The 14,567-nt window shown below is 38.7% G+C and overlaps 1 non-coding gene across 1 annotated transcript; it reads right to left on the bottom strand.

The window, feature by feature from the left end:
• Positions 1–1,072: 1,072 nt before the first annotated feature.
• Positions 1,073–1,180, bottom strand: LOC148577749 (small nucleolar RNA R71). Its single transcript, XR_015903822.1, has one exon. It is a non-coding gene; the product is annotated as a small nucleolar RNA R71 (small nucleolar RNA).
• Positions 1,181–14,567: the final 13,387 nt, after the last annotated feature.

The following is a 14,567-nucleotide window of genomic DNA, read 5'->3' as shown; positions in this document are numbered from 1 at the left end:
CAGCAGAGCTCCTCACCCCCAACCATGGGGTTTAGAGACTCATGCCGTAGAAGATACAAAATGAAACGTGTAATGTGTCATGAGGTAAAGATACAATAGCAAAAAGGTCTTATTTATAGAGAACCAGTAGCCTAGGGTTTACATAAATGAGTAAATGACGTAAATATCCACTTCCAGGCCCACTTGATGTGTTCTTGGGCTAAGCATTGAAGCATTTTCGTGTAGAGAGTTCTCTTGGAGTTAAACGCCAGCTTTTGTGCCAGTTTGGGCGTTTAACTCCCACTTTTGTGCCAGTTCCGGCGTTTAACGCCGGGAATTCTGATGCTAACTTTGAACGCCGGTTTGGGCCATCAAATCTTGGGCAAAGTATGGACTATTATATATTGCTGGAAAGACCTGGATGTCTACTTTCCAAAGCAATTGAGAGAGCGCTAATTGGGCTTCTGTAGCTCCAGAAAATCCACTTTGAGTGCAGGGAGGTCAGAATCCAACAGCATCTGCAGTCCTTTGTCAGCCTCTGAATCAGATTTTTGCTCAGGTCCCTCAATTTCAGCCAGAAATTACCTGAAATCACAGAAAAACACATAAACTCATAGTGAAGTCCAGAAAAGTGAATTTTAAATAAAAACTACTAAAAATATAACAAAAACTAATTAAAACCTACTAAAAACATACTAAAAACAATGCCAAAAAGCGTATAAATTATCCGCTCATCAGTGACTTTACTGCACCTAATTCCAATTTACATGGAAGAAGCATCTCAATCCCTGCCATTGGAGCAAACAATTTTGAGCTGAAACCTCAATTAGTTTCTCTGATGCAACAGAATTGCAAGTTTTATGGACTTCCATCCGAAGATCCTTTTCAGTTCTTAACCGAATTCTTGCAGATCTGTGATACTATTAAGACCAATGGGGTTGATCCTGAGGTCTACAGGCTTATGCTTTTCCCATTTGCTATAAGAGACAGAGCTAGAATATGGTTGGACTCTCAACCTAAAGACAGCCTGAACTCTTGGGATAAGCTGGTCACGGCTTTCTTAGCCAAGTTCTTTCCTCCTCAAAAGCTTAGTAAGCTTAGAGTGGATGTTCAAACCTTCAGACAAAAAGAAGGTGAATCCCTCTATGAAGTTTGGAAGAGATACAAGGAACTGACCAAAAAGTGTCCTTCTGACATGCTTTCAGAATGGACCATCCTGGATATATTCTATGATGGTCTGTCTGAATTATCTAAAATGTCATTGGACCATTCTGCAGGTGGATCCATTCACCTAAAGAAAATGCCTGCAGAAGCTCAAGAACTCATTGGCATGGTTGCAAATAACTAGTTCATGTACACTTCTGAAAGGAATCCTGTGAGTAATAGGACGCCTCAGAGGAAGAGAGTTCTTGAAATTGATACTCTAAATGCCATATTGGCTCAGAATAAAATATTGACTCAGCAAGTCAATATGATCTCTTAGAGTCTGAATGGATTGAAGGAATCATCCAACAGTACTAAAGAGGCATCTTCTGAAGAAGAATCTTATGATCCTGAGAACCCTGCAATAGTAGAGGTGAATTACATGGGTGAACCCTATGGAAACACCTATAATCCCTCATGGAGAAATCATCCAAATTTCTCATAGAAGGATCAACAAAAGTCTCAACAAGGCTTTAATAATGGTGGAAGAAACAGGTTTCGCAATAGCAAACCTTTTCCATCATCCACTCAGCAACAGACAGAGAATTTTGAGCAGAACCCATATAGCTTAGCAAATATAGTCTTTGATCTATCTAAGGCCACTGTGAGTTTTATGAATGAAAGAAGGTCCTCCATTAGAAATTTGGAGGCACAAGTTGGCCAGTTGAGTAAAAGAGTCACTGAAACCCCTCCTACTACTCTCCCAAGCAATACAGAAGAGAATCCAAAGAGAGAGTACAAGGCCATTGATTTGACCATCATGGACGAACCTACAAGGGAGGAGGAGGGCGTGAATCCTAGTGAGGAAGACCTCCTGGGACGTCCAGTGACCAATAAGGAGTATCCCTTTGGGGAACCAAAGGAATCTGAGGCTCATCTAGAGACCATAGAGATTCTATTGAACCTCCTTCTGCCCTTCATGAGCTCTGATGAGTATTCTTCCTCTAAAGAGGATGAAGACATTACTGAAGAGCAAGTTGCTAAATACCTTGGTGCAATCATGAAGCTGAATGCCAAATTATTTGGTAATGAGACTTGGGAAGATGAACCCCCTTGCTCACCAATGAACTGAATGCATTGGATAGGCAGAAATTACCTCAAAAGAAACAGGATCCTGGCAAATTCTTAATACCCTGTACCATAGGCACCATGACCTTTGAGAAGGCTCTGTGTGACCTGGAGTCAGGAATAAACTTGATGCCACTCTCTGTAATGGAGAAACTTGGGATCTTTGAGGTACAAGCTGCCAGAATCTCATTAGAGATGGCAGACAACTTAAGAAAACAGGCTTATGGACAAGTAGAGGACGTGTTAGTAAAGGTTGAAGGCCTTTACATCCCTGCTAATTTCATAATCCTAGACACTGGGAAGGAAGAGGATGAATCCATCATCCTTGGAAGACCCTTCCTAGCCACAGCAAGAGCTGTGATTGATGTGGACAGAGGAGAGTTAGTCCTTCAACTGAATGAGGACAACCTTGTGTTTGAAACTTAAGGATCTCCTTCTGTAACCATGGAGAGGAAGCATGAAAAGCTTCTCTCACTGCAGAGTCAACTAAATCCCCCACAGTCAAACTCTAAGTTTGGTGTTGGGAGGCCACAACCAAACTCTAAGTTTGGTGTTGAACCCCCACATTCAAACTCTAAGTTTGGTGTTGGGAGGTCCCAACCTTGCTCTGATTATCTGTGAGGCTCCATAAGAGCTCACTGTCAAGCTATTAACATTAAAGAAGCGCTTGTTGGGAGGCAACCCAATGTTATTTAATCATATCTATTTTATTTTCTTTTTGTTATTTCGTGTTTTATTAGGTTAATGATCATGTGAAGTCACAAAAACTACTGAAAAATCAAAAACAGAATGAAAAACAGCATTGAAAATAGCACATCCTGGAGGAGAGCAATCTGGCATTTAAACGCCAGAAACAAGCATCTGTCTGGCGTTTAACGCCAGAAACAGGCACCAAACTGGCGTTTAACGCCAGAAACAAGCATCTGTCTGGCGTTAAATGCCAGAAACAAGCTACATTTGGGCGTTTAATGCCAGAAACAGGCAGCAGTCTAGCGTTAAACGCCAGGATTGCACAGCAAGGGCATTTTACACGCCTAATTGGAGCAGGGATGTTAAGTCCTTGACCCCACTTGATCTGTGGACCCCACAGGATCCCCTCAGGACCTGTGGACCCCACAGGATCCCCACTTTTTCTTCTCTTTTCTTCACACCTTCTCATAACTCTCTTCCCCAAATACCCTTCACCAATCACCTCAATCACTCTTTCCCATTACCTCTTCACCACTCACATCCATCCTCTTTTCCCCATAAACCCCACCTACCTTAAAAATTCAAACTAATTTCCCTCCCAAACCCAACCCTAATGGCCGAACCCTACACCCCCCCACTCCTATATAAACCCCTCACTCCTTCTTCATTTTCACACAACACAACCCTCTCTTCTTCTCCTTGGCCGAATACATCTTCTTTCCCCATCTCCTCCATTTTCTTCTTCTTCTACTACTTTCTTTCTTCTTTTGCTCGGGAACGAGCTAACATTTTAAGTTTAGTGTGGTAAAAGCATAGTTTTTTGTTTTTCCATAACCATTTATGGCACCTAAGGCCAGAGAAACCTCTAGAAAGAGGAAAGAAAAGGCAATCGCTTCCACCTCTAAGTCATGGGAGATGGAGAGATTCATCTCAAAGGTCCATCAAGACCACTTCTATTAAGTTGTGGCCAAGAAGAAAGTGATCCCTAAGGTTCCTTTCAAGCTCAAAAAGAATGAGTATCCGGAGATCCGACATGAGATTCGAAGAAGAGGTTGGGAAGTTCTCACCCACCCTATTTAACAAGTCAGGATCTTAATGGTTCAAGAGTTCTATGAAAACACATGGATCACTAGGAGCCATGATCAAAGTGTGAACTCGAATCCGAAGTATTGGCTTACCATGGTTCGGGGGAAATACTTAGATTTCAATCGGGAAAATGTAAGGCTGGCGTTCAACTTGCCAATGATGGAAGAGAATGCATGCCCCTACACAAGAAGGGTCAACTTTGATCAAAGGTTGGACCAAGTCCTCATAGACATATGTGTGGAAGGAGCTCAATGGAAAATTGACTCAAGAGGCAAGCCGGTTCAATTAAGAAGGCATGACCTCAAACCAGTGGCTAGGGGATGGCTGGAGTTCATTCAACGCTCAATTATTCCTACTAGTAACCGGTCTGAAGTTACTATAGACCGGGCCATCATGATCTATAGTATCATGATTGGAGAGGAGGTGGAAGTTCATGAGATTATACCTCAAGAACTTTACAAGGTGGCTGACAAGTCCTCCACTTGGGCAAGGTTAGCCTTTCCTCACCTCAATGCCACCTCTGCAATTCAGCTAGAATTGACATAGAGGGAGACATCCTCATTGAAGAGGACAAGCCCATCACTAAGAAAAGGATGGAGCAAACAAGAGATTATGGACCTCAGCAAGAGCATGAGGAAATTCCCCACCATGAAATCCCTGAGATGCCTCAGCGGATGCACTTTCCTCCACAAAACTATTAGGAGCAAATCAACACTTCCCTAGGAGAATTAAGTTCCAACATGGGACAACTAAGGGTGGAGCACCAAGAGCACTGCATCATCCTCCATGAGATTAGAGAAGATCAAAGAGCTCTGAGGGAGGAGCAACAAAGGCAAGGAAGAGACATAGAGGAGCTCAAAAGCACCATTGGTTCTTCAAGAAGAGGAAGAAAAAGATAAGATTTTTGGCGCTGATTTGGATAAGCTGTGTGGTGCAGGCGACGCGGACGCGTGGGTCACGCGATCGCGTGGCCTGATTTGTGCGATTGGCGCGAGTGCAGCCTCGCGTTCGTGCAACTCACTGTTTAAATGCATATTGCCAAAAATCTGGGTGACGCGATCACGTGGTTGACGCGATCGCGTGAATGGCCTTTCTTTTAAAAATTACGCGAACGCGTAGGGCACGTGTTCGCGTGGTAGGGCTTATGTTGCTAGCATGGGTCCAGCCCTACTCCATCATAACTTTCTGCCATACACCTCTTTACGTCGATTTCACAGGGCCATGTGTTCGCGTGGGTGACGCAGACGCGTGGGAGGCATTTTTCCCTCATGACACAGACGTGTCAGCAACGCAGTCTCGTGGATCAATTTGTGCCAAAGGCACACCTCCAGCCACGCTCTCACGTGACTCTCTGTTCAATTCTCTTTTCTTCAAAATGCACTGGTGACGCGGACGCGTCAGCGACACTGCCGCGTCGCGTGCGTGTTTTTTTTTAATGCAAAATGTAGGATGCAGTATGCAGATGCTGATGCAGATGTTATGAATAATTCCAGGTTCAATAAAATAAAATAAAACTCAAAAACAAACAAAACTAAATAAGATTGAAAATGGAACGATCATACCACTGTGGGTTGTCTCCCACCTAGCACTTTTAGTTAAAGTCCTTAAGTTGGACATTTGGTGAGCTCCTTGTTATGGTGGCTTGTGCTTGAACTCGTCTTGAAACTTCCACCAATGCTTAGACTTCCAATAAGCTCTATCAATACCAAGTAAATTTCTCAAGCTTTGATGGAGTTCTTCACAAGCTTTGAGCTCCCAAAGTTGATCCTCGTATATTCCTGGATCCCAAATGTTGTTTCTACACCCGTCTTCAAGTTGATTATCATGATTCCATCTGGGTGGTTCAGCCTTAGAATTCTCACTGAAGCATCCAAAAAACTTCCCAGACCCATTCAATTGAGCTCTACACCAACCTTTGCGTTTAAACTTAAAGCTTCCAACCATAATGAACCTTGCAGGACAATTCTTACCACTGACTATCTTCCTCTTACTCTTAATACCACAAAGAGCTCTAAGTTGACCATCCGTCTCCAGTAGCCCATATTCAAGTGGGAAGGTAAAGGTCAAAGATAAGAATTTTACCCACTTGAACGTTGTGTTGGACGGTAATGGCCTTGGGAGAGGTGTTTCTAATGAACTTGCAAGCTCCACTCCCTTGTGCTCTTCTCTGACAACTTCCACCTCCTTGTAAGCTTCTTCAATTTCAACCTCTTCCTCTTGGTAACTTTCTTCCAATTCAATCTCCTCTTCACTGCTTTCCAAGGGCATGGGAGGTTGTGCTCCTTCTTCTTGAATCTCCATCTCTTGATCGACCTCTTCTAAGTCCTTAACCATGACATGCCTTGGAAGTTGTACACCCTCCTCAACATCAAATGCAACCGTCTTGGAAGGAGGCTCTATGTCTTGACTTTCCCATGGAGGTTCAGCATCTCCCAGGTCTTCAACAACTTCTTCCTCTTCAATAATCACTGCTTGCACCAGTAGTTTTAATATAAAATCGTACTCATCCTTGATGATTTTCTTTCCATGACAACTCCTTTCAACTATTCTTTCATCTTCAAGGGTCTTTACTACCTTTACCTTTAGGGCCTCCTCTAGCTCCTTATGAAGTATGGATTTGCGAAGATGATCCCTTCTCTCTTGTTCCATGTCAATAGCATCATTGGGATCATGTTGCTCTTGGATTGATGGATGTGGGTGCTCTTCCATGGATGGTGGTGATGGGATGGAGAGATCATTCTGTGGTTGAAAAAGAAGTGCACTAGAGCTTGAGGGTTGATTGTTGAAGGTATTTGGTGGTCCAATTTGGACGCGAGAGATTGTATAGTAGAGTTTAGATCGGTAAGTGCTTTCTCTATGGAGGTTTGGGGTGGATAGGAGGGTTCATTTGTTGGGAGAAAGGGTTCATGGTAGGAAGGTGGTTCATCTTGATAATGATAAGGAGATGGTGTATATTGAGGTGGTGGTTCATGAGAGTAGTTGTGTTGGAATAGGGGTGGTTCTGTGTATGGTTCATTTTACTCATAAAGTGGTTGGTATGGTGGATACGGGTTAGGGTCATATGGAGGTGAATGGTGGAAAGGGGCTTGTGAGTATGGTGGTTCAAAGCTATTTTGAGGAGGTGGTTCATTGGCATATGATGGAGCTTGCTGGTAACTACAAGGGGGTCCACCATATCTATTGTCTTGCCATTCATTGTAGGATGGTCGTTGTCCATAGTATCTTGGAAGGTGATGTTGCCGAAAGGGTTGATCAGATCCTCGTGGCTCCTTCCATCTCTGATTGTTTTGACCTTGATGCATGTTCCTGTAATAATTTTCATTCCTTGCAACAGCATTGGGACCAAACTCAAAGCGATGGGGGTGAGAACTCATAATAACAAATAAAAATAAAAAAAAACGAAAATAAAAACTAATTTAAATTAAAAGGTTATTGAAATTTAAATTTTGAATTTGAAAATTAAATTTTGAATTTTAAATTTTGAAATTTGAATTTTGAAAATTGAAATTTGAAATTTGAAATTTGAAATTTGAAATTTGAAATTTGAAATAAGATAAGATAAGATTTTTGAAAAAGATATGATTTTTTTGAAAAAAAAAATTTGAATTTTGAAATTTAAAACTAAGATAAGATAAGATAAAAAAAATTTAAAATTAAAAATCTGAAATTTTTTTTATGCAAATTTTGAAAATTCAATTAAAATAAAGAGAAAATATATTTTTGAATTAAATGAGCACAGAGAAAAACAATAAAATGACACCAAACTTAAAATTTTTAGATCAAAACGAAGAAAACAACTAAGAACAACTTGAAGGTCAAGATGAACACGAAGAACAACTTGAAGATCAAGATGAACACCAAGAACAAATTTTTGAAAAATTTTTTAATAACTAAATAAAAACCAATAATCTCTTAATTTATGAAAAAGCAAAAATAAAAAAACAAAAATAAAAACAAATAAACAAGCAAAAAGCAAATATTTATAATAACCAATAATAAGGCACACGTTTGCAATTCCCCGGCAACGGCGCCATTTTGAAGATCGGAAGATTGACGGTTTAGAATTTAGAATAAATTCCCATTGCAAGTATAGCTTCTAAACCAAGCAATCATCCTTTCTTACAAATGTTTTGGTTGTCACAAGTAGCAAACCCAATAAAATTTATAAACCGAAGTATTCAAACCTCGGGTCGTCTTCTCAAGGAATTGCAGGGAGGTGTTCTTATTATTGGTTATGAGTCTTGTAAATTGGGGGTTTTTAAGATAAAGAACAGGTAATTTAAATGATAGGGAAAATAAATTAATAATTAATAAAACTCTTAGTAAGGTATGAAAATTCGGAAGTCCTATCCTAGTTATCCTTATCGATGGTGATGAGAATTGAGTTTTAATCCCACTTAGTTAACCTTTACTAGAACAAAAGAAAGTCAAGTGGACTAATTAGTCTGATCCTCAAGTCCTAGTCAACTCCTAAGGAAAGACTAGAGTTAATGGAATTCAATTCAATTAGCAAAAATAAAAATTATCAACCACGATGAGTTTGATAGCTCAAGAGTTTCCAGTTAATCAATTAAAGCCAAGAATATAAAAAGCTAAATGTAAATCATCAATCTGAAATACCTCAATTGCATTAATAAGAGAAAATCAATCTAAACATAAAGAGTTCATAAGCCAAATTGGTAATATAAGTCAGATACAAATAAAAGCATTAGAGTAAATAAAAATATAAAAGAAATATTGAACCTGAGAAGAAGTTGAAATAATAAGTTGGAATAATAAGAAATCCTAATTCCTTTAAGAGGAATCCTAATCCTAAATCCTAAGAGAGAAGAGAGAACCTCTCTCTCTAAAAACTACATCTAAAACTAAAAATTATAAATTATGAGCTGATGATTATGAATGAATGGATTCCCCCACTTTATAGCCTCTAATCTGTGTTTTCTGGGCCGAAAACTGGGTCGAAAACAGCCCAGAAATCGCTGGAGAAGAAATCTGCCACGCTGATTTTCGTCACTGCGATGCGTCCGCGTGGAGCACGCATTCGTGTCACTTAGTGTCAAGGCAACTATGGCATATTATATATCAAATCGAAGCCCCAGACGTTAGCTTTCCAACGCAACTAAAACCGCATCAATTGGACCTCTGTAGCTCAAGTTATGACTGTTTGAATGCAAAGAGGTCAGGCTGGACAACTTAGCAATTTCTTCAACTTCTTGTATTCCTTCCACTTTTGCATGCTTCCTTTCCATCCTCTAAGTCATTCCTGCCCTGTAATCTCTAAAAACACTTAACACACATATCAAGGCATCGAATGATAATAAGAGAGGTTTAAAGTTAGTAATTTAAAGGCCAAAGAAGCATGTTTTCAATCATAGCACAAAATCAGGAAGGAGAATGTAAAACCATGCAAATAGTATGAATAAGTGTATGAAAGATTGATAAAATCCACTCAATTGAGCACAAGATAAACCATAAAATAGTGGTTTATCAGAGATCAATATGACTGAAAGTCTCGAATAAGAGCTAGAGGACATCTTTAAAGATGTTTAGCCTGATCTGGAGGAACCAGAGAAAATGGAAGAACCTCTGAAAACTCCTCAGGAAGAGGAGAGGCCTCCTAAACCCGAGCTCAAACCACTACCACCATCCCTGAAATATGCGTTTCTAGGAGAAGATGACACTTTTCCTGTGATCATAAGCTCTGCCTTAGAGCCACAGGAAGAGAAAGCACTACTTCAGGTGCTAAGGACACACAAGACAGCTCTTGGGTGGTCCATAAGTGACCTTAAGGGCATTAGCCCCGCCAGATGCATGCACAAGATCCTATTGGAGGATGATGCTAAGCCAGTGGTTCAACCACAAAGGCGGTTAAATCCGGCCATGAAGGAAGTGGTGCAGAAAGAGGTTACTAAATTATTAGAGGCTGGGATTATTTATCCTATTTCTGATAGCCTCTGGGTGAGCCTTGTCCAAGTCGTCCCAAAGAAGGGAGGTATGACAGTGATTCATAATGAAAAAAATGAATTGGTTCCTACAAGAACAGTTACAGGGTGGTGTATGTGTATTGACTACAGAAGGCTCAATACAGCCACCAGAAAGGATCATTTTCCTTTACCATTCATAGACCAGATGCTAGAAAGACTAGCAGGTCATGAATACTACTGCTTTTTAGATGGCTATTCAGGTTACAACCAAATTGTAGTAAATCCTCAAGACCAAGAGAGAATAGCATTCACATGTCCATCTGGAGTATTTGCCTATAGAAGGATGCCATTTGGTCTGTGCAATGCACTTGCAACCTTTCAGAGATGCATGCTTTCTATCTTCTTTGATATGGTGGAGAAATTTCTGGAAGTCTTCATGGATGACTTCTCAGTATTTAAAGATTCATTCACCTCCTGTCTTGATCATCTAGCACTTGTTCTGAAAAGGTGCCAAGAGACTAACCTGGTTTTAAACTGGGAAAAATGTCACTTTATGGTGACTGAAGGAATTGTCCTTGGGCATAAAATTTAGAACAAAGGAATAGAGGTGGATCAAGCTAAGGTAGAGGTAATTGAAAAATTACCACCACCTACCAATGTTAAGGTAATCAGAAGCTTTCTGGGACATGCAGGATTCTACAGGAGGTTTATAAAAGATTTTTCAAAAATTGTAAAACCTCTGAGTAATCTGCTAGCTGCTGATATATCATTTGTCTTTGACACAGAGTGTTTGCAGACCTTCGAGACTCTGAAGGCTAAGCTGGTCACAGCACCTATCATTTCTGCACCAGACTGGACATTACCATTCGAGTTAATGTGTGATGCCAGTGACCATGCTATTGGTGCAGTATTAGGACAAAGGCATAACAAGCTTTTGCACGTCATATACTATGCCAGCCGTGTTCTAAATGACGCACAGAAGAATTACACAACCACAGAAAAAGAGCTAGTTGCAGTGGTTTATGCCATTGACAAGTTTAGATCCTATTTAGTAGGATCAAAAGTGATTGTCTACACTGACCATGCTGCTCTTAAATATCTACTCACGAAGCAGGATTTAAAACCCAGGCTCATAAGATAGCTGTTGCTTCTGTAAGAGTTTGATATAGAAATAAGAGACAGAAAAGGGACAGAGAACCAGGTAGCTGATCACCTGTCCAGCATAGAACCAATAGCAGGGGCGTCCCTCCCTCCTACCGAGATCTCTGAGACCTTTTCAGATGAGCAAATCTTTGCCATTCAAGAAGTACCATGGTTTGCAGACATTGCAAACTATAAAGCTGTGAGATTCATACCCAAGGAGTACAGCAGGCAGCAAACGAAAAAATTAATTTCTGATGCAAAGTACAACTTGTGGGATGAACCATATCTATTTAAGAGATGTGCAGATGGAATAATCCGTAGATGTGTACCTAGAGAAGAAGCGCAGAAAATCCTATGGCACTGCCATGGATCACAATATGGAGGATATTTCGAAGGTGAGCGAACAGCCACTAAGGTCCTCCAATGTGGCTTCTACTGGCCTACTCTCTATAGAGATTGTAACGACCCAACTTCCAGTACGTCATGATCGTACCAAAAGTAAGGAGTTACTAACCTATTTCTTTTATTAACTATTTAATATTGAGCCTTTAGTCCGATATCGCGCTTCTATTTTATGGAAAATACCAGAAAATTTTGTTTTTGATTATCAAAATCATATATCAAACATTTCAAAGTAATAATAATCACATAATTATTAATAATAATATCTGTCATACAAAAGATTTCAAATAAAACTCAGAGACAAATCCCATCCCTCTGTATAAAATAAAAATCTTAAGCAATAAGGGCGAGGGAACTCTGTGAAAGCAAATTAACTCACACTTAACTCATAAATAAATTCTATAATCGCCCGCAGCTTCAAACTGTGTCTTCGAACTTGTGTCACTGAAAGGGTGGAAGATTTTGGGGTGAGAACAAACCACACGTTCTCAGTAGCGAATGGAAATGCCGTAAAAGTAATGATTAACATGCAAATAATTAACTCAAGTTTCCAATGTAGTTTTCTTTATCAAACCTTTTCAAAAATTTCTTAAGACTTACTTGAAACCGTTTAAATCCCTTTCTTTAAATCATATTACTTAAATAAAGTCTCAACCGCATTAGCAATTCTTCAGCTACAAATAGCGTTCCTCAACCATCACAATAACTAAGTAAATCAGCAACATAAATAATATACCCAAACCTCACTTCACAAATACCATTCCTCAATACTTTACTAAGTTCAAAGCATCAACAAAAATATCTAATCAAACACACAAGCAAGTCACCAAGACAAGCAGCACAATCACAAAGAAACAAGACAAGCAACACAATCAAATGCATATGCACAAATAATATGATGCATGTCTGTCCTAAGCAGGCCATGAGCTAACGTGTCGGTTTACACCTTGCAGTCCGACATTACCTAGGAACAAGTCCCAGATATGGCTTCCCTTTGTGTCCTTAGTGCATATGTGTCGGTGGTAAGAATATCACTCCTTCGTGACTACCGGCAGTCGGAGCAAAGCCCGACCCCATAATGTACACACAAGGGGAAACAGTGATCCTCAGTTCATGGGCGTCCCAGAGATCAATTCACAAACAAATCAATGATCCTCAGTTCATGGGTTTCCCCGAGATCAACATATAACAACAAACATGATCCTCAATTCGTGGGTTATACCCGAGATCAATACACAACAATACAATTATCCTCAGTTCGTGGGTTATACCCGAGATCAACATAAAAAGTTAGTGGGTTATTCCCGTAATCAATGATTATCAGTTCGTGGGTTTTTTCTGCATATAAAACAAATAACAATGTATAGGTTTCCCCGAGATCAATGATCATTCAGTTCGTGGGTACTTCCCGAATTTAACCAATTATCAGTTTCTCACTCTTGTTCAGTAACTCTTTATCATATTACTCTTTTCTCTTTTCTTCACTCTGCTCTGATTATTGTCTTCTCTTTGTCTCTTTATTCTGCTCTAATTATTCTCTTCTCTTTGTCCTTTTACATTTTTTCCTTTAACCTTTTTCTTAATTTCCCTCAGTCATTCGCTTATAAAAATCTTAACCATTAAATCATTTCATAATCTCTACTTTAGCAATCTTAATTCAAAACTAACTTTAGAACTATTTTTTTTAGTTAACCCTCTTCAAAAGACTTGAGTAAATCATATATTTTAAATTCACTAAATGCTTTTTGAAATATAATCCTCTCATTAAAATTAATCAAATAAAACTCTTCCAAGTTTACTAATTTCCCAAAGACTCAAAAAGCATCTCTTTCTTTACTATTCAAATTCAAATATTATAAATTCATCAAACTTCTAGAAAGTAATCCTTTATATCAAGCTTAAAACATAATTCTTTTCATATTGAATGAATCTCAACACATAGTTTCTTTCTTAAATAATTTAATTTTGAAACATAATCCTTTCTTTGGTAAATCGAATTTAAAATAGAATAATTCTTTTCTTAACTAAATAAAACTCAAGTAATATAATTTTCCAAATTCAAATCTTCTAAAATAAATTTTCAAATAAAACCTCAGATTTTTATAAAATTTCGACAGCACCTCCCCTAAAACTTGGACTTAACAACCCTTGCGGGTTCCCTCTTTCTCGACATCTCATCAAACCTTTCTCAACAATTATCACAGCAAATCAATCAGAAATTTAACAATCTGCAATAGTTAATAATTCAGCCATAATCCGCAACTTCCACATACTCCATCTATCCAACTTCAATTTGATCAATTCATAAATTATTTTAACCAAAGGATTAACAATTTTGCACTTTCCAAACACCCAAAACACATTATCACCTAATTTAACCAGAATCTTAGCAATATTGACGACAAAACACATAGAATATGTATTATTTACATAATTCCAGTTCTCTTACAATATGTTCACGCAAAATTTCTGCTCCATATAGTTTCCAATTATCACAAGTTATCCTTTAACATTTAGAGTTACTGATTTTATCTCTAAATTCAGATTTCATAAAAAAGTCAATTTGATAATCAAGCTTCAATCTTTAAACAGTTCTCAAACTTAATTCTAATTAATCATGAACCAATATTAACAACTACCAAAACCATTTCCAACCAGTAATAAGTCAATTTCATAGCTAATCCGATACATTAGATAACTAAAAACAACAAGAAGCACTTACTCTCAATAACCAGAATACAGCCACACAACTCAACTAATTCAATATAACCACATAGAATCAGAACCTTTCAACAATTCCATCAAAATCTGAAAAAACAATATCAATTACAGCTTTACACACTCACAACAAAGCCCAAAGACATTCACAGCCTCAAACCAAAGTAAATCTCATCAGTTAATTACTCGCGATAACAAAGCCAGTCAAAATCACAACCACATTCAATTCTAATAATAAATCAGGATAATCACTCCAATTAACTATTCTCAAACATACATCAAACAATTCATGTCAATTAATAAACCCTTAAACATTATTAACTATTTGAAATTATCCGAATAACTTTATAGGCA

This window comes from Arachis ipaensis, chromosome B1 (genome assembly GCF_059453495.1).
Source record: "Arachis ipaensis isolate K30076 ecotype BB chromosome B1, ASM5945349v1, whole genome shotgun sequence".
NCBI classification, from domain to species: Eukaryota; Viridiplantae; Streptophyta; class Magnoliopsida; order Fabales; family Fabaceae; genus Arachis; species Arachis ipaensis.
The sequence above is the reverse complement of the archived record's forward strand: the minus strand, read 5'-3'. Positions and strand labels throughout refer to the sequence as shown.